The sequence below is a fragment of the Bos indicus genome, chromosome 3, assembly GCF_029378745.1.
Source record: "Bos indicus isolate NIAB-ARS_2022 breed Sahiwal x Tharparkar chromosome 3, NIAB-ARS_B.indTharparkar_mat_pri_1.0, whole genome shotgun sequence".
Taxonomy (NCBI): domain Eukaryota; kingdom Metazoa; phylum Chordata; class Mammalia; order Artiodactyla; family Bovidae; genus Bos; species Bos indicus.
The window spans coordinates 112160456-112186472 of NC_091762.1; the positions used below are offsets into that span (position 1 = coordinate 112160456).

Here is a 26017-nt window from a genome sequence, read left to right on the forward strand (position 1 = left end):
TTGACTGATGTTTTTATTGAAGTATAGTTGATGTACAATATTATCAATATATAAATTACAGGTGTACAATATAGGAAAAGCCCTGTGAGCCTCGGTTTTCCTCCCTGTAAAATAGGCAGCTAATCCTTTCTGCAGCCGCGCTGAAGGCTGCATGAGAAGAAATAGGTGATGGTGCTTGCACAAAGGAGCTATAAACATGACAGCGTGCTTCTCCTTTTCTCTGGACTATTTTGAGAGGTTTTTCTTTTCCTTACCAGCTTTGGAGACGTCCCCGGCCAAACGGGCTGCAATTAGAGTGACTTCTGTCCCTTCCCATCTGCCAAGAGGGCAGTCCTTTCCTGCTGCAGGCCTCTGGCCCCCACCAGAAATCCCAAGCCTCTCTTGTAAGAGGACTTCCTGTGGACTGCCCACCATGCCCACTCTGTGAATGGGCCCCTCATGATCCTGCAGATGAGAAAGGGCAACAAGGCCAGCATTCCCAGTGGGAACAGTGGCCAGGGGGCTTCCAGGGAGGACATTGCTTTTCCTCGAGTTACTAACCGGATCATCTCTTTCATGGGCAATGAACCCGCTCGGCAGCAGGGCATCTGTCATCAGCTGACATCTCATGGTGGCCAAATCCTTCCAATTCTACCTCCCAAATGTCTTTCCAGTGTGTCCCTTTCAGTGCAATACCAAGATCCCCACCTCGCTCAGGTGCTCTCACACCTGGGACGCTGAGGCGGCCTCCCACCAGTCGCCAGTATCTCCCCTCCTTCCATCCACCCTCTCTTCTGGCCAGTGTGGTCCTGGCTGGCCGCACCATCTCCCTGCTGCAAACCTTCAGGGGTTACTGTTCTCCACAGAGTATAGTTCTAACTCTGAGCATAGCATCCAGGGCCCTTCCAGCTGCCTCGCACTCCTGAGATGTGCATTCCATTCATGCCTCTGCTTATTTAAGAGCCATTATTATGTATCAGGGACTAGGCCAGGCATTGGAATTATAATTATGATTTGTTTCAAGATACCTAGCCCAGAACGAGAATTGTATGGGCTAACACTTTTTACACTCTTTCCAGGCACCTGGTGCTGTGCTAAGCACTTGATATGAGTCATCTCTCTTAACCCTTTCCATCTATGAGACAGGTATTATTTTCATTACCCTCTTACAGACGAGGAAACTGAGGCTCAGAAAGCTAAATAAGCTGCCCTAGGTGACTCCACTAGGAAGTAATAGAGCCAGGTTCTCTGTCACTGGAGTCTTGCCCTCAAGCACTCATTAATCCCAATTTCTTTCATATGTATTATGCCTGAGACTTCCTATTAGACTAAACTGGTAGAATCTTCTCTACATTCAACCCTGCTTCCAACACCCCAGCTCCCCTGTCCTCGTGTAATGCCCCACGCCTCAAGTAGTTATGATTTCCCATAACTAAATAAAAGGAATCTCTGCCTTTCTCTCTGGGCCTTCCGTAGCCAGCCCTTACTGGGTGAATAGTGAGCACTCGATAACTGCACTGAATTAAATTGGATCGAATTGAACCAAATTGAATTCAGAAGCAGATATTCTCCAGCAGTGGCTGGGATTTAAGTTCATTGTTGCCGAATCATCTTGTGGTAGATAACACGGCCTCCTCTGTAAGCCAGGCTAAGCACTTAGGTTTTTGAGGATAGTATATCTTAAGGGGTCTGTGTTCAGGCAGGGTAAATTTTTCCGCACAGACCATTGGAAATAGATCTGAGCTGTGTCCTCTGATGCCGTTTTCTGATATGGCTCAGAAGTCAGACACCCGGGGCTGAAGGATCATCTGCACCACTTGTATTGATGCACAGCCTTGGGCAAGTTACTTAACCTCTCTGGTTCCTCGTGTGTCTCTGTCCCTTCGGCATATGGTGAGGATTACAACGAGAAATTGCATGTCAAGCATTCACTGTATCCACAGTGCTGCATACGAAGAGCTCACAGGTTTTGATAATAATTATAATAGCTGTTCTTCTCTCCCCATCTCTCTTGTGTGTGCTGAGCCAAATAGTGAGGTGGACTGAGGGCAGTGACTGCAAAGAAAGGGCAGAGCAGGTAATCAGAAGCCTGGTCTTCAGGGAGGACAGGTCAGCCTAGGAGCTCTGGAAGGAGGCGGGAGTTCCCAGGTTCCGTGCCTGGAAATGTAGCTGAAGGATATGGAAAAATGGAGAGAGGATGAGCCTAAAGAGGTAGGTGGAAGCCAGATTATTTGTATGGTATTCTGGGGACAATAGGGAGACACTGAAAGGTTCATAGCAGGCGAATGACACGATCAGAATTGCATTTTTGAAAGATCACTCTGGTTGCTGCTGGAGAGCAGGATGGAGGGAAGGATGCAGACATGGATGGAGAGAAGGATGCAGGCATGGATGCAGGCCCAGGCTCGGGCTGCCCATTGGAGGTGCAGTAGCCCATGGTAAGATCGGAATGAACATAGATGGTAACAGTAGAAACTGAGTGGAGGGGTGGATTGTAGTCTGGAGGATGGTACACACAGCATCACTTGCTTAGTGATCATGTGAACCTGAGGGACAGAGGAGGAGAAGAGGTGGCCCCCACTCTTACTTTGCACAGCTAGTGGATGACAGGAGGTGGCAAAGGAAGTGCTGGCATGCTAAGGTTCAGATGCCTACAGGGCATCGAAGGTAGATGGGTGTAAGGATCTGAAGTTTGCAGGAGGGATGTGGGTTGTAAATAGACTTCAGGGAGTCATCAGCCCAAAACTGGGCACAGTGTAGAGAACCTGCACGAGGGAAGCAGCAGGAAGAGAGTGGAGCGAGATGATGAGTGGTGCATGCGTGTGGGTGCTCAGTCATGACGGACTCTGGGACCCCAAGAACTGTAGTCTGCCAGGCTTCTCTGGTCATGGGATTCTCCAGGCAAGAATACTGGAATGGGTGGTCCTGCCCTCCTCCAGGGGATCTTCCCAACCCAGGGATCGAACCCATATCTCCTGTGTCTCCTGCATTGGCATGCAGATTCCTTACCATGGAGCCACCTGGGAAGCCTGATGAGCAGGCATGTGAGGATAAATACATGAACTCTTACAGGTGTGAGGACTCGCTTGGGGCTGTCCACTGGAGGGTGGGTCTGGAGTTGGTTGCTAGGATATGTAACATGTCTGGGAAAGGATAGGGCACTCTATCATCCACTTTGTGTCTGCTGTGGTCACAGAGGTCCTCGAGTTCCCCTGCTGGCCTGGAGTGCGCCCTCGGTATCAATCTGCTTGGCTGGCCCCTGGGCCCCTGCCCTGCTTCTCCTCTTCCCAAGGGCTGATCCTCTCCCTCTGGTAATATGAAGATTATCACAATAGTTGATGGTTGGATGGCGTCACCAACTCAATAAACATGAGTTTGAGCAAGCTCCGGGAGTTGATGATGGACAGGGAAGCCTGGCGTGCTGCAGTCCATGAGGTCACAAAGAGTCGGACAAGACCGAGCGACTGAACGGACTGACAATAGTTTAAACTCCTTATCTACACATGGCAACATCTTTACCAGTCCCCTGTCACTTCCACATTCCAAGTTCCAGAATACAGAGGGAGGAAGGCTTCTCTCTGAGACTGAGCAAAAGAGTAAGACTCCCTGAAAATGAGGCCTTGATTCCCAGTTGGGAGGCATGTGTCCTCAGTGGAGCATCTTACCCAGGGGTCAGACAGACCGGCCTCTGAATGTGCACCCCTGGGCAACTTTGGAGAGTTCCCCTAGGTTTTAATCCTTCCAACCTCTTGGCATATGGATACTGCTCTGAACTAAAAACTACATTTCCAGGCTGCACTCTCACTGATTATGACTCATAGATTAGGGCTATGACCGAGACATCTACATTTTAAATACCCACCCTCGGCTGTCTCGATGCAACAGGTCAGAGAATGCCTTTGAGAAATACTGGCTTCGAAAGAGACAGTTGTGAGGGGATTCAACACCTATCAACCACCCACCACTTGCCATACTATTGACATTTTATTTATTAAGTCCCCACCAGTCTCCAGTGATCATCATTATTTTTGGTCCAGGAAATAATTTGAGACTAAGATGATGTTCACCATCAGAGATATTCAGCAATTTTCCCGAAGAAGAACAGCTGCTTACTAGAGTCAGAGCTGGAGCCCCAGGTCTGTCTGACTCCAAAGCCTAAAACTCTTACGATTCAGCACCTCACCTACGACAGGGAAAATGGCACCTGGTTTCAGATAATTCGGTGTCCGTCATATGGAAGAAAGTTTAGATCATCGACAGAAACTGAAACAGCGGGTAGTTGCAAGAGTCAAACCTTCACTCTGCGTAAGATCTAGTAGTTAGCTGAGGACAGCTTCTTGCAAGAGGACTCTTGGAGTTAAGTGGATCCTGGACAAACACTAGCTGGAGCTGTCCTAGTGGGGATTGATGGAGTCAGCTGCCGTGCAACTCTGAATCCCTCACAAGCCTGTAATGTCTAACCTACGGTGCTTTGATGAGATGACTCTGAGTTTGGTCCTCATGTTCTGCCTAGAATTATGTTATTGCATTTGTGGCCTTGAAGGGAAAGAGTGGGAGGGAGTCGGGAAAGAAGTCAGCTAGGAGATCAAAATACGTGGATTGAAAGAGCCAGGACCTTGATTCTTTTATCCCTCATCTAGCCACTTCTTAGTTATGCAACAACTGAGAAGATATACTGTGTCCCCAGCGAGATGGATGCCTCTGACTTCGTTATGGTTGATGGAAGGATATACCTAGCATGGACGTGTTCAGTGAACTCAGGGCATGAATGAGGAATCCTCCTGGAATCACACTTCAGGTGACCAGGCAAGTTTTCACACGTGCCACGCTCACTAAATCCAGCCAAGGGCTGAGTCTACAAAGAAATAGCAGTCAAGAGAAAGGGAGATGTGTTTCATTTCTCTGCTCTGAACACTCTCAAATGGGAAGAGTCATGACCTTGGCAGCTTTATACAGAGTATGAAATGGCAAGTGTTGTCCACTGAACAGCCTGCCTTTTGAAGTTGTCTCATTAGACCATCCATCTTCACCCAAGTTAGCTTCAGTGCTCCAGACTCAGTTACCTCTGGCCACCCCATTTCCCATCTCCCACCAAAGTTCTGTCATAGCCCTGTGGATACCAGTGCCCACATTTGACTTCCAGCCCTCCATTCCCCAGCTGTTTAATCTTAGGCAAGTCATGTAACCTCTTTGAGCTTCATGCCCTGTTGGTGGTTTTATAAATTGGCACAACCTTTTGGGAACATAATTTGACAGTATATAGTGATTAAAATGTAAAGAGTGTGTGCCACTTTTAGGAATTTATCTTGAGGAAATAGCAAGAGGTCTTTGTTAAATGGGATACACAAGGATGTTCCTTGCAGTAACATTTATTACAGTGGGGGAAAGGAAACTGTGTATGTCCAGAATTAGTGGTTCCATAAACTGTGGTACATGTGGCTGATAAACTATGGAACAGTTAACTTCAAAGGATGTTCACGGAAATGGGAAAATCCCTTAATATGATATGAAGTGAAAAAGTCAACCTACAAAACTAAATATATATGGTATGAACTAAAAATTTTACATACATATATACATGCTGCTGCTGCTAAGTCGCCTCAGTCGTGTCCGACTCTGTGCAACCCCATAGACGGCAGCCCACCAGGCTCCCCCGTCCCTGGGATTCTCCAGGCAAGAACACTGGAGTGGGTTGCCATTTCCTTCTCCAACGCATGAAAGTGAAAAGTGAAAGTGAAGTCGCTCAGTTGTATCTGACTCTTAAGCGACCCCATGGACTGCAGCCCACCAGGCCCTCCACCCAGGGGATTTTCCAGGCAAGAGGACTGGAGTGGGGTGCCATTGCCTTCTCCACATATATACATAGTAGTCATTAAAAAAAGAAGACAGGAAAAAATATTAACATATGAGCTTAGGATGGGATGCTAATGCATTTTTTATGTTCTTTTGTATTCTCTTAAACTTTTATAACAAGCACATATTACTTCCTGGGTGCAGAAAAATCAATAAAAGTTAAAATGCCTTTTGATAGCTCCTACCACCTGCAGGATGAGGAGCAAACTTCTTACGAGAGGATTTTCATAATCTGACCGCATCCTTAATGCAGTCTCCTGCCGCCTCTCCGCATTGTCACCGGCTCCCCACACCATTCCCCTGTGCCTTGCTTCAGCCACTCCAGCTACTTGCCATTCTATAAATACATCGTAACCATGCATCCTGTCACGCCTTCCTGCGTTCTCCATCTGTAATGACCTTCTCCACACCTTTCAAGAATCAATTCAAGTATCTCCACCCCTTCCTTGACAGTTAATTATTTCCTGCTCTCTACTCCTGCAGAAATGTGTGAGTGTATTTTTTAATACTTATACAGCATCCGTCACCCCCACTTTCCCTTTATTCAAGATTTTGTGGGAACCCCAAGGAGGGAAGGCCAATTCTTTCTTGAAGAGTAAGGAAGGCATTCAGAGGAGAAGACATTTGATTTGGCTTCTTGAAGAATGAATGGGGGTTTGTCAACTAGACAAAGAACAGTGGACATCTCACACGATTCTAGAGCAAGCTCCCTGCTGGCAAGCTCTTATAGTTATTTCCAGCATAATCCTTATCTCACTGCACAGTGCGCTGCCTTGGGGTATGTGTGTCTCCCCAGCCAGACAGTAGGTCCCTGAGCGTAGAAACTGCACCTCGTTTCCCTTGCAGTGTTCACCAGAGTGCCTGACACATACTGGGCATCACAAAAATATTTTTGTCCCAGAGTGGGAAGGTCTGAAAGTACCAATCCCATAATTACCTTTCTCCTTATCTGAGTGCAAATGGGCAAAGATCATATTCTTGTCTCTTATCACTGGTTTCAAGTGTGGGCCCAGAGATGCTGAAAATACATACTCTATAAATTGTCTGCTGAATTGAACCAAATTGAAGAAGTTGCTCAGTTGGTAGGCATTAAGGGGATCTTCTGCAACATTTGGAGTTCATTTGAGTATAAAAATCCCACCAAAATGAGCTTTGATTCTGTTTTAGACAACATGCCACAGTTTCAGAATGATGCCTTTGAAGTAAATCCTGTTTGAGTAATGTTTCTCTTGGACTCATAAAATCTTTATGGCAATCTTTTCTCATCTGATAGACTGTGAAAAGGAAGAAGAAGCCAGAACCACTGAGCAAGAAGTGGGGAATGCAGTATTTTCTCATATGTGGGTCACACACTTATTGTAAATACTTTTTAAATGCAAATACAATCCTGACTGCACATTGGCTAAAAAATCCTAGCTCTGTCCAAAGTGCTGAACCTGTGAGTACTCTCTGATTAAAGAGTAGGTGGTATGGAAATTATGTGTCCATTCAGATAGAAGGTTTGAATGTATTAAAACATAAATGAATAGCTTTCTGTCCCCCATTGCAAAAATAAAAAAGACAGAAACAGAAAAAATAAGTTGATAAAGATGAGTTCTCAATCCAGTTGTGCAAAGGAGCACTGACTTGGGAGCCATGCATTAAGTTAACACATTTTTTAAGTGCCTACTGTATACTAGGCAGGCTTCCCTGGTGGTTTAGTTGGTAAAGAATCTGCCTGCAATGCAGGAGACCCAGGTTCGATCCCTGGGTGGGGAAGATCCCCTGGAGAAGGAAATGGCAACCCACTCCACTAGCTTGCCCTGGAAAATCCCATGAACAGAGGAGGCCGGTGGGCTATTCTTCACGGGGCTGCAAAGAGCTGGACACAACTTAGCAACTAAACCACCACATCACCACCACATACTAGGCGTTGTTGTTGTTGTTGTGCAGTTGCTGAGTCTTTTGTGACCCCATGAACCATAGCCCTCCAGGGTCCCCTGTCCACAGGATTTCCCAGACAGGAATACTGGAGTGGATTGCCATTTCCTTCTCCAGGGAATCTTCCCAACCCAGGATCAAACCCTTGTCTCCTGCACTACAGGTGGATTCTTTTTTTTTTTTTTTTTAATTGGAGGCTAATTACTTTACAATATTGTATTGGTTTTGCCATACATCAACATGAATCTGCCACGGGTGTACATGTGTTCCCCATCCTGAACCCCCCTCCTGCCTCCCTCCCCGTACCATCCCTCTGGGTCATCCCAGTGCACCAGCCCCAAGCATCCTGTATCCTGCTACAGGTGGGTTCTTCACCACTGAGCCACCTGGGAAGCCCACTAGGCATTGTACTAGAACGTTAAGTGAGATCAATCATAACCTTTGGTCTCCTCAAGATCAGAATTGGTGCTTGCTCAGCTACTACCCAACTGTTGACCTTGGGAAATTTACTCAAGGCTTAGATCTCTCATTTAAAATTTTGGGAAAATAGGATCTCAAAAGATTACTGTGTAAATTAACTAAGGTAATGCTTGTAAAGCACTTTGCCCAGAATTTAACTTATCTAAGCTCTCAATGAACGTTACATGTTAGTAGTATGTATGTTAAACTGTGCTAAGTTCTTTCTATCCATTATTTCATTTACACTCTCATTTACTCTGTACCAGTCGTGTGGAATAGGTTTTAACATCCACTTTACACAGGTGAGGGAATGGAGTCTGATAACTTGCCCAAATTGGTTAGTAGTGTGAACAGAATTCAGCTCTTTTCACTTGAGAGCCAACATTCACAACTGTGACGATGCCACTTAAAGCCAGCCTTGAAAACAGATGGATTATCCATCTTGACAACCGAGTGCATGTGAGCTTTGTCCATCAGTCATGTCTGACTCTTTGCGACCCCTTGGACTGTGGCCTGCCAGGCTCCTCTGTCCGTGGGGTTTTTCAGGCAAGAATAGTGGTGTGGGTTGCCGTTTCCTCCTCCAGAGTTGACAATCAAGGGAAAAAGGCAAATTCAACCCTCACCTGGGCCTGAAGCTTTAGAAAGGCAAATTCCGAGAGAGAGGGGTGGACACGTGGAGCAGGCGCTTGTGTGACTCTTAGGTCAGGAGCGCTTGTGGGTGAGTGGAGAAGGGAAGGACGAATCCCAACCCTCAGGAGAATGGGGCCAAACCCTAGACGTGCCAGAACTACGAGGGAGTGGGAGTGGGAACCACAGACTAGTGCAGACCAGTCAGGCAGCCAGCCCACAGGTCGGTTGTATAGTTAAATATGAAGGCTGGAGAGGCCCCAGGGGCTGAGTCCCACAGAGCCCGTGACATCCTGGGTTGGGGGTGGTGGGGTGGTCTGCGGGAGGGCAGCAGGCTATTTCCAGAATCTACCTGACTTGAGGACAGGAGCTCAGGATGGATTTCTTCTAGAGACTCACTGGCCCTGGGGCGGGGCAGGTTGAAACTCACTCTGTGGCTGAGCAAAGGCTGGGCAAATGCTGGTGTCACAGGGGCCACTGTTCCACATACTCAGAGCCTCCAGCCGGGATAAATCTCAGGTTTGCTTGTCCATGTCCTTTGGAGTAGGGGTGAGTGATGGGACGGGGCTTCTGAATTAGTGACCACCCATTGTTTACCTGGGCAGTAACTGTGCTTTTTTTGCTGTTTGTTTTTTGTTGTTTTTTAGTCCAAGTGCTTATGATTCAGTCCTATAGACTCCACATAAATATATATTCTCTTTGCTTTTCTCCCTCTGGGAAGACTACATAGGGCTACAAAGCACAACAATATCCCCCTTTGCCCACAGAACTGCCCAATAAACAGTGGAAGCTATTTGGACTCTCTTGATTGAAATGGAAAGGTCACATCTCAGTAGTGTCTTTGGGGCTTGCTTTTCCCATTTGTGACGATTCTGGACTGTCCTGGGGGCCTCCCTAAGGTGCCCTTCCAGCCCTGACCTTGCGTGAATGTCTTTTAAACACCGAGAGTCTGGCCAGTCATCGGGCGGGTACACAAATCAATGCCCCTCTCCATAGGATTGTGCTCCTGGGGCCTCCGTGTGTACTTCCTTCTGCCCCTGCTGCTGCTATCAGATCAATGAGGGGACCAGATGGCTGTGCTGTGTCATGACAACGGCTTCTTTGCAGGGACTTCTCGTATCCTTCTCTGTCAAGCTGTGGAGGTCAGGGTCAGCTGTGCCCCACACCCCAGCACTCCGGGGAGGCCCATGTTGGTTTCTGATAAGGATCAGCAGGGGTCTCTGGGATGGACCCTGATATGGCCCCCACACCCCTGTGGTGTCCCCATTAGGAAGAAGTGTGGCTACTCCATCTAATGTACCCACAGGACCTGGCCCTGTCTTCTGCTGAAGCTGAAGGGAAGGCATGAGCGTCAGAGAAGCAGTGCAGGAGTCTTGGGTGGTTTCCAGTGCCTCCTCTTCGTGCAGTAACGGCCTCATGGGGGCGGCTCCTGGCTTAGGAATCCAAAGGGCTTGTTGCATAAATACATGGGACACACAGTCCCCGATGGTCACTCCACTCCCTGAGTCTGCCTGACCTTCTCGCTTTAGGAACCAACTGACTGACTCCAAGTTTCTACATCTCTTGTCTTGAATTAGCACTAAAAATTTTTTCAGAAATTCATCTATGTACACACACATAAATGAATTATATATAATTTAAATTTATGTGACTTCCAGAATTACAGGTAGAAATTCTTTGGAATTAAGCTGTGTTTGTATTCCCAGTCGCTCAGTCCTGTCCAGCTCTTTTCAACCCTTTGAACTGTAACCCAGCAGACTCCTCTGTCCATGGGATTTTTCAGGCAAGAATACTGAGGTGGGTTGTCATTTCCTCCTCCAGGGGATCTTCCCAACCCAGGGATTAAACCTCCATCTCCTATACCTCCTGCATGGCAGGTGAATTCTTTTCCCCAACCCCACAAAAGAAAAAGGGAATCTGATTGGCTCCGCTCCTTAGTCAAGGTTAGCTCTTTGTCCAGTCAGCTGCTACCAAGGAAAGAGGTGCTCAACTGGAACAAGTAACTGCAGGAAGGAGCCCACCCCTCCCAGGGTGGGCGGAGAAGAGGGCACAGGCTGAGCGTGCAGCCTGAGGTGCATCTTCTCCATGGGGTCCACCTTCCCATCTTCTCTTTGGTCTCCTTCAGGAAGTGATGGAGAAAACTACTTTTCTCATGTCCCTCCTTGAGCAAAGTAAAATAAGACCAAGTGAGGGCTTGGCACTCTGCGAAGAGAACTTGAGAGCAATTTCAGGGTGTCTTCACCACTACAGTGTTGTCTGTCTGGCTCTCACAGTCTACAAAAGGAAGCTCTGTAAATACCAGAGATTACTGTGATTATTGTGAATCCTCTAAGCAGCTAAATTTCCCCAATTCACACAGTTGTAATGCCTTGGGATTGAGAGATATAATTAAGAACAGATGAGCCTCAAGAAGGTTGATGACTATGATCTGGGGTTGCATGAAACTGCAGAAGGAATGTTGACGGGAGTTCTAGGACTTCATCTCCCCCAAGTGGTGGCGGAACACTGCCTGGAGGGGGGTCAGTGGCAGGAAGGACCTTGGTCACTGGCACCCCTGGGTCCAGGAGTCCTCGCCCCCAGTCTCCTAGAACAAACACACAACCTCTACACCTACTCAAGCAGTTAGAACTAGCCAGCACTGACTCGGCCTTGGCCCGTGATGCTGTGGCCACTGACGAGCTTCCTGCTGCTGTGGTGTGGAAGGGGACCACATGGTCACTTCTGGCCCTTTTCCTCTCGGGCAGCCTCTGCCACCCATCAGCCTTGGCACAGGAGGGCTTTGGCTGCAGCACTGAGTCGTTCCTCCCACCCCACCTCCAGCCCTTTTCGTTTTTACTCATTTCTCTGCCTTCAAGACTTACTGAAAGGTACAGAAATACCAACAAGGCAATACTATGTTTTATTTGATCTATCCACCGCAGTGACCTGAATCTATATCATCTGTCGTGCTGAGAGTGTTTTGACCTTCTAAAAGGAAACAAGTGCTCTCCAAACCAGAGCCAAGAAAGCAGCTTGGACCCTTCCACAAGCAAAAGTCTAGGACCCGGGGAGTTCCAGAGCTTGCAGTCACCGTTGAAATGTGACTAGAGCTGTTGAGGTTGAAGTCCTTGAAGCAGGAAAGGGGTGTGTGTTTTATTCGCTTAGTCGTGTCCGACTCTTGGCAATCCCATGCACTGTAGCCTCCTTGGCTCCTCTGTCCATGGGATTCTTCAGGCAAGAACACTGGAGTGGGTTGCCATTCCCTTCTCCAGAGGATCTTCCTGACCCAGGAATTGAACCCAGGTCTCCTGCATGGCAGGCAAATTCTTTCCCATCTGAGCCACCAGGGAAGCCCTAGGAAATGGGAGGAACAGTGACCTAGCAGCCACGAGGAGGCAGAGGGTGAAGGTGCTGGAGCCAGCTTGCCTGAGTTCTGCTCCTGGACAGCTGTGTGACCTTGGAGAAGTTGCTTAACCTCTCTGTGCCTCCATCACCTCTCCTGCAGACCAGGGACTCTAACAATAGAATCTGCCTGGAGGGGGTGCTGTATTAGATGAGTCGGTACAGGTGAGATACCCAGAACAGTGGCTGGCAGACAGAAAGTGCTCAGAGGGGACTCTCCTGTTCCTGGAAGTTGCATAGGTGCCTTCTACTGAGTCTGTTCATTTTTTTCTCACAATAATTGTGGGAAACAGATTTCTGTATCCCCATTATGCAAAAGAAGAAATTGAATCTAAGATGTTCAGTGAATTACCCAAGGCCGAATAGCTAGTAAGTGGCAGGGACAGATTTCTCAAGTGGAGAGCTCTCGCTCCAAATCCTGTGTTCTCTCTGATTCACCGTCATGGCCAGTCCCCTTCGTGGTCAGCCTGGCTTCCATAATCTTACCCGTTCCACCCCTGTCCTCCGAATCCCTCGGCATCTACTCCAGTTCCGGTGATGGTGGACTCACAGCTCCACTCCTCAGCTTTGGCAGCTCTCTGAGTTTGCGTTTCTCTGTTTCTAAAAGCTGGCACAATAGCAGCCCGCTGAGGGCCAGAGACGGACTGAGTGGTGGGAGCTGGGCTGGCCCCCCCACACCTAGACTTTGGCGTCCTCTTGTTAGAGCTCCGTGACTGCAATGGAGCAAGACAAAAACAAGGCCGCTTCATAATCACATCTGAACTCAGACACAAATGAGGATATCACCAAAAGACAGCAATGACCCCACCTCCCCCTCCCTTTGCATCTTGGCTAACACGAGTGACAGCTGCTTCTTTTGTAAAAAAAAAAAATAGTTTATTTATTTATTTGGCTGCGTCTGGTGTTCATAGCATCATGTGGGATCTTTTGTTGCAGTGTGAGGTCTCTCTATTTGTGGCGCATGGGCTCAGTAGTTCCGGTGTAAGGGCCTAGTTCCCCTGTAGTATGTAGGATTTTAGTTCCCTGATGAGGGATGGATACTGCATTCCCTGCATTTCAAGGCGGATTCTTAACCACTGGACCACCAGGGAGCTCTCAACAGCTGCTTATTTACCAGTTACAACTTTAGTCTTGCTTCATTCCTCCCACCTTCTAGATAAAATTAAGTACCCAATCATAGAAGTATATTCACTTCCTGTTAGCAACCAGTCCACAGCAAAGCTCCACTGCTTTGAACCCTCCCCCATATCACCTAACAAAAAGCCTAACTCCTCCAGTGAGTTCTTTGCAACCTCAGGCTCCTCTGTCCATGGGATTCTCCAGGCAAGAATACTGGAGTGGGTTGCCATGCCCTCCTCCAGGGAATCTTTCTGATGCAGGGATCGAACCCGGGTCTCTTGCATTGCAAGCAGATTCTTCACCATCTGAGCCACCAGAAAAGCCCTCCACTTAGCCACTGAGATGCCTGACAGTTCCCAGGGCTGTGCGTTCTCCCTCATGGCCAAGAGTCAATAATCCCAACTTCGTTCAACTACGGGTGGACTCCTGGTGGTCTTCAGCTGTGCTTTGTAGTTGGGGGCAGTGGTGGGGTGAGGAATTGGCACTGCCTTCTGATGATGCCTGGAGAGTGCTAAGACCATAGTATGCTGTGCTGTGCTGTGCTTAGTCGCCAGTCATGTCCGACTCTGTGACCCCATGGACTGCAGCCCACCAGGCTCCTCTGTCCATGGGGATTCTCCAGGCAAGAATACTGGAGTGAGTTGCCATGCCCTCCTCCACATTAGCATTATATTTATGACCCAAAATGTCCTCCTCCTTTGGACAGAACTGGTGTGCACCCGTACATCTCATTGACCAGCCCTGTCTTCACGGAAATCTGCAGACAGCCCCTTAGGTTTGTTCCAGACACTGCAGCACACCCTCTTTGTACAGACCCCTTCTCACAGACCCCAATCCTGTGAAAACTTTTATCACCTGTAACATCTGGGTGGAGGACCTCCTCTCAGGGTATTTAGACAGCCTAGGAGGGATGGCGAGGGGCCAGGTTGGCAGTGGAGTCACCATCAGTCGTCAACAGCCCCCTTCTGCTTCCTGGCCGGGCAGATGCCATGCAAATGGAGGCTCCCTCGCCCACTCACCAGAGCTGTGTGGGCCACAGGAGCCGGGCTGGATCCTTCAGCGCAAATGTACTCACAGCTGCATCCGCCAGGGGCAGCCCCAGGGACCACAGAGTTCTTTCATGCCCACTGCTGCTAATTGCAGATAATGCATTAAAAATACAGAGCTGCATCTGTTCATTTCAACACGAGTATTGAGGAATTTACGTGGTTCATAATGACAGGGTGTGAGGGGAGGAACACGCTCATTCTGCCTGCGGGCCAGAGGCGCAGCTGTGAGCAGAGAGCTGGAGGTGTGATTTGTGGTGCCCAACAAATTCTCTGGGTGAGAGCTAAGCCCTTCCGAGGAGGCACCGAGGGAAAGATCCTGGTGTTTCTCTGGAAATGCCAAATTATGTAACCAGTCAAGCACAGGGTGTTGTCTCAGGAGGCCTCCTGGCCCAAGTCTGCTGTGTGTCCAGCTCCAAAAAGAGGCGGTGACTCTCAGCAGGCCCGGGAAGGAGGAACCTTTCAGGATTCCATTGCTCATTTTCTGACACTGAGCACCTCACCTAGAGCCTCAGTTCCTCATCTACAAAATGGGGATGTTTAAAGTTTCTGCCTGATTGAGTTTATTATTAAGTAAGATTGTTACATGTAAGGGTTTTTCAGGTGGCTCAGTGGGTAAAGAATTGGCCTGCAATGCAGGAGACACAGGAGACCTGGGTTCAGTCCCAGGGTCGGAAAGATCCCCTGGAGAAGGGAACGGCTACCCACTCCAGTATTCTTGCCCGGAGAATCCCATGGACAGAGGAACCTGGCGGGCTACAGTCCGTGGGGTCACAATGAGTTGGACATGACTGAAGCGACTGAGCACACACTCACACATTACATGTAAATGACCTCAAACACTACCAGGCATGGCACAGGTACATAAATAACAGTTTTATATTATTATTTTCCTGCATGTGAAGCACTATGAGATTTTTAAGGGCACTAGGCTGAATAAGGCAAGGCCCCTGCTCTCCTGCACAAGTTGAGACAAACACTAGATGTGATATGAATGAGATGAGGATGTGATATGGGAGCACCGAGTAGGGTGAAAGGGTCCAAGAGGGCTTCCCGGAGGAAGGGACGCTTGAGCTGAGTCTTGTATGACAAGTGGAAATTTACCAGACCCCGAAGGTAGGAAGGAGGAGTTCAGCCTGGAGCAGCATGTGCAAAGGTCCTGAGGAGAGTGAGAGTGTTTCTGGATGAAGTGTTGTAGCACAGGACCTTGGGGTGGGGCTACTAAGTATCTCTTTCCTGTGTAACAAATTACCCCAACGCTTACAGCTTGAACCCATGTTTCTTATCTCACCTGGTCTGTGTGGTCGGAACCCGGGTGTGGTTCAGCCAGATTCTCACAACAATGCCATCAAGGAGCCTTCCTGGGTGATGATCATCTCAGAGCTCTGCTGGGGGTAAAGATTTGCTCCAAGCTTATTATCGGGGTGGTTTGAAGGATTTTGATGTCCTCAGGGCTGTTGACCAGAGAGTGCCTCAGTTCCTTTCCACAGAGCAGCTTTCAACACAGCTGTTGCCTTCATCAGAGTGAGTCCGAGACAGAGAAAGACAGAGGTCATGGTCGTTTATAACCTAATCTCAGAATCAGCAGCCCATCACTTTTGCTGTATTCTATTGATCAGAAGCACTGGGCTCCTCCTTTGGACAGAACTGGTGTGTACCTGTACCTCTCATTGACCAGCCCCGTCTTCTCTGAAATCTACATAGACATAAGGGGAGAGGGTTATACAAGGGTGTGAATGCCAGGAGACAAAAATCATCTAGTCATTTCTAAAGAACTGGACATGGAACAACAGACTGGTTCCAAATAGGTAAAGGAGTATGTCAAGGCTGTATATTGTCACCCAGCTTACTTAACTTATATGCAGAGTACATCATGAGAAACGCTGGGCTGGAAGAAGCACAAGCTGGAATCAAGATCGCCAGGAGAAATATCAATAACCTCAGGTATGCAGATGACACCACCCTTATGGCAGAAAGTGAAGACGAACTAAAAAGCCTCTTGATGAAGGTGAAAGAGGAGAGTGAAAATGTTGGCTTAAAACTCAATGTTCAGAAAACTAATTCATGGCATCCGGTCCCATCACTTCATGGCAAATAGATGGGGAAATAGTGGAAACAGTGACAGTCTTTATTTTGTGGGGCTCCAAAATCACTGCAGATGGTGATTTCTGCCATGAAATTAAAAGACGATTGCTCCTTGGAAGGAAAGTTATGACCAACGTAGATGGCATATTAAAAAGCAGAGACATTACTTTGCCAACAAAGGTCCATCTAGTCAAGGCTATGGTTTTTTCCAGTGGTCATGTATGGATGTGAGAGTTGGACTGTGAAGAATGCTGAGCGCCGAAGAATTGATGCTTTTGAACTGTGGTGTTGGAGAAGATTCTTGAGAGTCCCTTGGACTGCAAGGAGATCCAACCAGTCCATTCTAAAGGAGATCAGCCCTGAGTGTTCTTTGGAAGGTCTGATGCTAAAGCTGAAACTCCAATTCTTTGGCCACCTCATGAGAAGAGCTGACTCATTGGAAAAGATTCTGATGCTGGGAGGGATTGGGGGCAGGAGGAGAAGGGGACAACAGAGGATGAGATGGCTGGATGGCATCACCTACTCGATGGACATGAGTTTGAGTGAACTCCGGGAGTTGGTGTTGGACAGGGAGGCCTGGCGTGCTGCGATTCATGGGGTCGCAAAGAGTCTGACACTGAACGACTGAACTGATCTGAAAGCTTCCTACCGCAAGCTGCCCCCATCCTGCAATGATTTCATGGCTTTTCCACATGCAACATGCTGTTAATCCTTCCCAAGGCCCCCCAAAAGCCTCATTCTATGAAAGCATTGGCTCAATGTCCAGAATCACACCATGTAAATCAAGTTCAGGTATGGACGGACTTGGTGTAGTTCCTTAAGTACAGGTCCTAGAATATTGTTACTCTGGAGCTGTAGCTTTGCAAAACCAGGTGGACAAGTTCTCTGTCCCCACACACAGGGCACACAGAGGTGGAACAAGCACAGGGCAATGGGTTCAGACATTCTTACTCAAAAGGGGGGAAAGAGAGGCAGAGAAAAGTCCCTGGCCCATAACAATTCTGAAATCCACCGATGAACATATTGGAAGTTTCTTGATTAGTTTCAAAATCTGAGAATATTCAGCCCTACCTTTGGAGCTCTTGGTTTCTCCCTCTGAGTCGTCCTTCTGCTTTCTTCATGAAAGGAAATGTATGTTTGAAGCTTACTTTTCTTCAGCCTGCTTCCTGCTGAGACTTTGGGGAGCCCAATGACCTCTTTTTATTTTGCACCCTCTCTGTCCTTTCTGTTCCAATCTGACAGTGATACTTCTGATAACAGTGTGGCTCCAAAACTTCGTGGGTCTTCTGTAAATTTCATTCAGATTCACTCCATTACAACAAAAACCACAACTGCAAATTTCTTTGAACTGAAGTTCTCTACCTTGGGCGTCCATTTGATGGCCAAGGGACAACGCTCATACGCTCCCCAGAGGCCCTACTGTTTTATCTTGAGAATCTGTAAAGCCCACCCTGATCTCTTTAAAGGGCCTTTGTGAGGCTGAATAATACTGCAATCCTTTGATCTTCCTGAGGTCTTAGCCACAGGTTGCACAGTCACACCCTTGGCTTTATCTCCAGACCACCTTTTCTTGACAGTGCTTAAAGCCTTCTCTTAATTTTAGCATCCTTTGCTGTCTTGGGAGGCTGAGAGCTTTCCAAACTATCAAGTCTGGCTGCTCCCCCACCACCTTTCCCTCGTTTTATTTCTCTTCTCACATTCCTGTTGTTCAGTCACTTAGTCATGTCTGATTCTTTGCAACTCCATGGACTGCAGCACACCAGGCTTCCCTGTCCTTCACTGTCTCCTGGAGTTTGCTCAATCTCATGTCCATTGAGTTGGTGATTCCACCCAACCATCTCATCTGCTGTCACCCCTTCTCCTCTTGCCCTCAATCTTTCCCAGCATCAGGGTCTTTTTCAATGAGTCGGCTCTCCACATCAGGTGGCCGAAGTATTAGATCTTCAGCATCAGTCCTTCCAATGAGTGTTCAGAGTTGATTCCCTTTAGGATTGACTGATTTGATCTCCTTTCTGTCCAAGCATCTTCTCCAGAACCACAGTTTGAAAACATTAATTCTTTAGTGCTCAGCTTTCTTTACGGTCCAACTCACATCCATACACAACTCCTGGAAAAGCCATAACTTTGACTAGACGTTTGTTGGCAAAGTGATGTCCCTGCTTTCTGATACGCCATCTAGGTTTGCCATAGCTTTTCTTCCAAGGAACAAACATTTTTTAATTTCATGACTGTGGTAACCATCCACAGTGATTTTGGAGTCCAAGAAAATAAAATCTGCCACTGTTTCCATAAGCAGCAAGAAGAAACCAGCTAGTACCTTCAACCCTTTGCTTGGATATCTCTTTAGCCAGATCACAAAGTTGATCAGGCACATGCCCTTCCATATCCCTGCAGATGACATCGTTGCCAAGATTTCCCTCGCTGCATAAGGGTCCCCTTCCTCCAGCTTCCATTGAGGTGTTCCTCACTTCCTTTGACCCTTTCCCAGCAGCATCCTCAAAGTTCTGGTTTCTCTAATAAGCTCCTCAGAATACTCCCATCCTCTGCCCACCATCTGGTTCCAAAGCCATCTCACTTTCTGAGATATTTTTCATGACACTGCTTCTCTCTTGATAGTAAAATCTGTGTTCATTATCTATTTCAGTTTGTAACAATTTACTCCAAACCTTAGTGCCATAAAACAACATGCATTATCTCAATTTCTATGGGTCAGGACCCTGGTACAGCTTAGCTGGGCCAATCATAAAGTTGCAATAAAGGTATCCATGGCGGCTGGGGAGTGATCCACTTCCAAGCTCACTCAGTTACTGGCGGGATTCAGGTCCTTGCAGGTTGGTTGATTGAGGGCCTCAGTTCCTTGCTGGACGCTGGCCAGAAGCCTCCCTGAATTCCTTGCCATGTGGACCTCTCTACAGGGTGGCTGTCAGCACGTCAGTTGCTTCGAGTAAGCGAGAGAGAGAGAGAGACAGAGAGAGAGAGGAGAGACCAGGAGAGTCTTTTATCACCTAGTCCCTTCTGAGGAGTGGCATCCTGTCCCTTTTGCCCCGTTCTGTTCATTAGAAGGGACTCTCTAGGTCCAGCCCACACTCAAAGGGAGGAATCACACAGGGTGTGAATGCGAGGAGGCAGGGCTCGCTGGGAACCATTTCAGGAGCTGAATGTGGGCGAGGGCGCCACTAACAGGGCAGCAGAGGCCTGATTATGCCACGTCAGCTCCCGTCATGATGCCCAACCGCCGCAACACCCCGCCCTCCAGCTACCGCCCAGCCGGAGGAGCAGTGGGGGCACTGGAGAGGGCAGCAGAGGAGGGGGCTGTCACGAGGCAACTCTTATAAGCGGGTGGCCGCACGAGAGCGCTCACTGCGCACTGCTGATCCACCCCAGAGGCCAAGGCCAGTTTGGAGGATCACATGACCCCTTTTGGCCTTTAGCCAAACTCTTTCTCTTGCCTGAACTGCTTTTTTGTGTTTTGTTCTCTCCTTCTTTAAGCCATTCATTAGAGACCAGGGCAGGCAACCCCATCCATTGGGCACTTGTCACATACCAGGCTTCGTTTACAGTGATGTCCCAGACATCATTTATTCTCTGGGTATTGTTTGTGGGTTTGTGAATAGAGATGCAGATGCTGTTTGTGAGTTTGTGATTGTTTGTGGGTTTGTGATTGTGGGTTTGTGACTAGAGGTGCAGGTGTTGTTTGTGGGTTTGTGATTGTTTGTGGGTTTGTGATTGTGGGTTTGTGACTAGAGGTGCAGGTGTTGTGTGTGGGTTTGTGATTGTTTGTGGGTTTGTGATTGTTTGTGGGTTTGTGATTGTGGGTTTGTGACTAGAGGTGCAGGTGTTGTTTGTGGGTTTGTGATTGTTTGTGAGTTTGTGATTGTTTGTGGGTTTGTGATTGTGGGTTTGTGACTAGAGGTGCAGGTGTTGTGTGTGGGTTTGTGATTGTTTGTGGGTTTGTGATTGTTTGTGGGTTTGTGACTAGAGGTGCAGGTGTTGTTTGTGGGTTTGTGATTGTGGGTTTGTGACTAGAGGTGCAGGTGTTGTTTGTGGGTTTGTGATTGTTTGTGAGTTTGTGATTGTGGGTTTGTGATTGTGGGTTTGTGACTAGAGGTGCAGGTGTTGTGTGTGGGTTTGTGATTGTTTGTGGGTTTGTGATTGTTTGTGGGTTTGTGACTAGAGGTGCAGGTGTTGTTTGTGGGTTTGTGATTGTGGGTTTGTGACTAGAGGTGCCGGACAGGACAGAAGGGTGCCAGTGCTTTATGACTTCACTCCGATGACCTCACCCTGGCCACGGACTTGATCCTCAGTCTTATAGGCCCAGAAACTGGACCTTTTGTTCCCCAAACAGCTGATGCTTTAGTGAAGACTGAAGTTAACGCTAAGATCCCAATACTTCTGTGTGGCCCAGGTGCTAATCGATCATTGTTTGCAACTGGGATCAACTTTTCTGTTGTGGTTTGAGGGGAGCCCGATCTATTTGTGTGTGTGTGTGTGTGTGTGTGTGTGTGTGTGTGTGTGTGTGTATGCATGCTAAGTCACTTTAGTCATGTCTGACTCTTTGAGACCCTATGGACTGTAGCCTGCCAGGCTCCTGTGCCCATGGAATTCTCTAAAAAAGCATACTGGAATGGATTGCCATGGCCTCCTCCAGGGGATCTTCCTGACCCAGGGATCAAATTCATGTCTCCTGCAGCTCCTGCATTGCAGGTGGATTCTTTACCACTGCACCTCCAGAGAAGCCCACACATTTGTGTACACATCTAGGCCCACATATATTCTTTTGCAAGTTTAGAATCAGTTGGCAGATGAAGAAGACAGACAGATGAGGATTAGCTTCTCAGCTTTATTACTGATGAACCCGTTGGAGAGGAGACCTGAGTAAACTTTGCAGCCAGGGTTGAAGGGGTGAGACAGGGAGGTGGGGGAGAAGAGAGGAGAGCAGGTCAGCCCTTCCTCTAAGACTCACTTGGCAGGTCAGTGATGCCTCCTCATCAGCATAAATGCCAGGGCTGCACGAGAGGAAAGAACTCCATGATCCTGGGGCCAGCAGCATCCTATTACCTGGGAACTTACAGAAATGCACGTTAGGCCCCACTCCCAGAAAAATTGACTCAAACTTTAGGGGTGGGACCCAGCGTTCTGTGTCTGAATGAGGTCTGAGGTGATTCTGATGAAGGCTCAAAGCTGAGAACCACTGGTCTAGTGGGAGCTGTACCACCTGAAAATCTGAGCCCTAGGAAGCAGTGTTCCCCTAGGATGTTTTGCCATCCTCGTCTGCCCTTCCTCCCATCTCTGGGGAAATGAATCATAGGAGAGAACTTTCATAGCTTCCACATTTGGTTTTTAGCTGACAAATCTCCCAGGAGGAGCAGGTGGAGGCTCTTGAAGGGAACGGCTACCCACTCCAGTGTTCTGGCCTGGAGAATTCCACGGACTGTATAGTCCATGGGGTTGCAAAGAGTTGGACACGACTGAGTGACTTTCACTTCACGAAAGGGAGGAGTGCCATGCATTTGGCATGTGCTGGCCTTGCCTCCTTCTCTTGCAGACCTTGGAGGGACCAGCATCTCCACAGTGGGACTTGGTAGACTCCAGAATGACCTAGCCAGAAGTGGAGTGGAAGCAGGAAAGCCTCTTTGACTCCTCTTTGCACTGAGGTTTCACCATAGACTCCTTGCCAAGGCCTGTCCCTCTCCAACCGCATCTGCCCACTCACTCACCCCTCTAGTCATTCTAGCCTCGCTTCTGTCCAATACGCCAAGCCCATTCCTGCCTCAGGACCTTTGCACTTGCTGTCCTTCCCCTTGAATAGCTCTTCCCTAAGACCCTGGCAAACCTGGCTCCTTCTTGTCCTTTATTTTTTTATTTTTAATTAGAAGATAATTGCTTTACATTGTTTTATTGGTTTCTGCTGGGCAGCAACACGAATCGGCCATAATTGTGTGTGTGTGTGTGTGTGTGTATAAATATATATGTATATATATATATATATATCTCCTCTCTCAAACCCAGATGTCATCTTCTCTGAACACCCGTTTAAAGTGCCCGCAACCCCACTTGTCATGATTTATCTCATTATCCTGGGTTATTTTCTTCAGAGCACTTGACACTCTCAAAAAAATGACCTGGTGTGTTTATTTGTTGACTTGTTTACATATTTATGAGAGATCAGGGATGCTGCTGCCTCCCTAGCACTAGAATAGCTCCTGGTATGTCGCTGGCATAAGATGTATGTGAATATTTGCTGAATAAATGAACGAAAATACTCTGGGAGAGAAGGTTCAGAGTGGTGTGATTCAGGCATCCAGATAGCCATGGGCCCAAAGATTCGGTCTCCTTCTTCCTGAGGGCAGAGGGCAGGGCCACCTAAGCCCTGTTGCGAGGGTCTGAGGGGAGTGCGAGCACCCCACAGGCTTTCCACCCGCTTTTCCCCTCCCCCGTATCTTAGACGCAGGCTCCCGCTGCTTCTCCCCCTCTACCCTCCCTCCCTACACTGTCATTCCATTCCAGTCATTAGAAGCCAGCAGATTCACACCCTCCTGCCGGCTTTTTCATAGAGGAATGTTAATAGAGTTAGTTTTCAGCAGGAGTACTGCAAGCCGTTGTCAAAACTCTGACTTGGCCACCCTCATTCACGTAATTAATCACACAGGAAAGCAGAAGAGGGCAGCATGAGGGCTGGGGCCCAGCTCTGCGGGGGCCCTCTTCCCAGAGAAGACCGTGGTGGGCCGCACAGCCACTGCCCACCAAGAGGCCACAAACCAGGCTGGAAAAGAGACGGCCTAACTGGAACCACAACAGAGTGGTGCAAGTCAGGATCTAATTAGCCCGGGGGGCCCTCCTCCCTGTTCAAGAGTTTGGGAACAAAGGAAAAGCAATTAAACAAGTAGGGTGGAGGCTGGAAGGAGAAAGCAGGTTAAAGATGGTTCCTTTTAGAATGCAAGGAGGCTCTCATTTAATGAATACTGTGTTAGTTATCTACTGCCCTGTAGCCAATTACCGCAAACTTGTTGCCTTAAAACAACCCACATTTATTTTGTCATCATTTCTGTGGGTCAGACTCTCCTAATAGCTTAGCTGGGTCCACTGCTTGACATCACACAAGGCCAAGCAAGTTCTCGAGGTGTCAGCCAGGGCTGAGTTCTCCTCTGGAGGCTCACCTGGGGAAGGACACACTTCTCTGTTCATGAGTTTGCTGTAGTAGTTTCTTGAATCTTGATTTTTTTTGCTGGCTGCTGGTCTGTGGCACCTTCAGTTCCTAGAGATTCCCCACAGCCTGTTGCCACATGGGCTTTCCCAGCTTGGCCACTTACTTCATCAAGCCAACTAGGAGGATCTTTAGAGCAAATCAACCCATAGGATAGAATTTTACACACCATGGCACAATCGCAGAAGTCACATCCCATGGCCTCTGCCCTGGTTCTGTTTGTTAAAGGCAAGTCACAGGTTCTGCCCACATTTAATGGGAAGGGATCACACCAGGGTATGAATCCCAGGAGAGGGGAATCATGGAGGAGTAGCCACTCTAAAGGATCCGCCACAGAACCTATTGTGTGCTCAGGACCATGCCAAGCGCTTTTGCACGCATTACATCATTTAATTGCTAAAACCGCCTGCAAGGCAGGCATCATCCCCTTTGCACAGATGAGAAATCTGAGACGGGAGGAGGAGAACTTATTTGCCCAAGGTCCTGCCAGTGATTGAAACCACTTGTGTCAGGACACTAAAGCTAGAGGCTAGAGAGTCAGCATCTTTACAGTGAGGAGCAAGGGCCAAGGGAGGGAGGGGAAGAGGCGAGCAAGAAGGTTCTTGCTATGAGGCTTAAGACCAGGAGGAACAATAGCTGTGGATTTCAAGTTGAGAAAGAAGAAAACTGACAGTCTCAACTTTGCCAATGAAGCAGAAGATGAGGGTGTCTCCTGAGAGACTGGAGGCTGGGCTGGAGGGGGAGCAGAGCCAAGTTGGAACAGCAGCTTAGGGAATGGGAAGGGGGGATGGGAGAATTTGCCAGCCTGAGTACAAGTCTGCTGAGGAGGAGAAAGCTGCTTCCTCTGGGCAGACTTCAGCACTTGCCTTGGGAGTGGTCCTCAGTCCCGCCAACCTCAGCTCTTTGTGCAGTCTCTTCTCTCCTGTGTCCAGCCCTCTCATGAAGGCAGGAACTCAGCAGTAGACTGCATTGGGCCTCCTGGTCCCCAGCACAGGGTCTGGCCCAGGCGAGCCCTTCATAAATAATTCGGCCTGATTCCAGACCCTGAATTTCTAAGTCACTCCACCATGTTACTTCTTACCCCCAAAGGGTGAGAAATGACCCAGTTTGAAAAGACTATTCCAAAATATGTATTTTTACTTTTGTTCCCTGAGGAAAAGTTTAAACAGCAACAGGTTACAAAGATACGAATCCCTCGTGGAATAAGGGTGAGAGGTGGGATTAGGGAAGTCTGTTGCGTGCAGAACCTGGTGACAAAAGAAGCAGTTTTGCATTCTTTCCTAGTCTCCTTGCTGTCAGAAGTCAAGGACCATTTCAAAACATCCCATATCAGTGTGTTGTCGCCTGGAAAATACAGTTAGAGTAGACACAGTGCGATCCCATTTGTATCAAAGGACCAGTCTTGACTCATTCTAAGTGGCAGAAAACCTAACTCATACCATCTTAGATAAAAACTAAAACATGTGGGCTTATCTTCACTCAAAAGTCCAAGAAGCCAAAGGGACTAACCTTTTGGCCTGAGAATGAGGCAAATGACTGCCTACAGCCCCCAGGACAGCATCCTCCCCTAGGACTCCTTATACAAGTCCTGAGATCCACTCTGATTGGACAACTCGGCTCATGTGCCCACCAGTGAGCCAATCACTGTGTCCAGGGGGAATCCATCTGATCCAGTCTTGATCAGGATGGAGGTGGTGTGCTGTGAGCAGGAGGAAAAGAAATGGGTTCTGAGTGGTCATAAAGGCAACACATGTCCACCCTGTGGGTTATGCTTGCGTCCACAGAAGATTCACTGGGTAGATGCCCACCAAAATGTCGAGAAAAGGGTTTTCTTCAGCTTATAGTACTCAGACAGAGTCAAATAACCTATTTTTGTAAAATCAACCTCAAGCTTAACCCTAGTGAATAGAATGGGGACCACCCCTGAGGTCTCATCCCGGCCCACAAATAGTATCTAAGACTTGTTAGAGGACCAGTTCTGGAATCCCTGCAGACACTGATTCCCCTAAGGCCCGCCTAAACTCCAGTTTCCCAGCCTCTGCTAGGGCCTGAATTGGAAACCTGGCCTGGACTCCAGGCCCTTTGCCCTCCCCAGGAGGGCAGCAGGTCTGGCCATTGGGCACTGCACTCTGTGAGCCGGATCTTCCACCCCAGAGAACCGCTTGGGACCAGATGCTCCCACCCCTAGGACTCCCAGCTTCTTTACACCTGGAGACTCCCACACCCCACCCCACCTGCACAAGTCAAGCACAGTAAACACTGGCCACACACCTCTTCAGACACTGTAGCTTCTTCTCCCAAAGTCAGCCCCTCCCAGGATCAGTTCCCAAACCCCAATCTCGAC

At 48.2% G+C, this 26017-nt stretch overlaps 1 protein-coding gene across 1 annotated transcript in view; it reads left to right on the forward strand.

Moving 5' to 3' along the window:
• Positions 1 to 26017, forward strand: part of CSMD2 (CUB and Sushi multiple domains 2) — a 689054-nt gene that overhangs the window by 295992 nt on the left and 367045 nt on the right. The window lies entirely within an intron of this gene.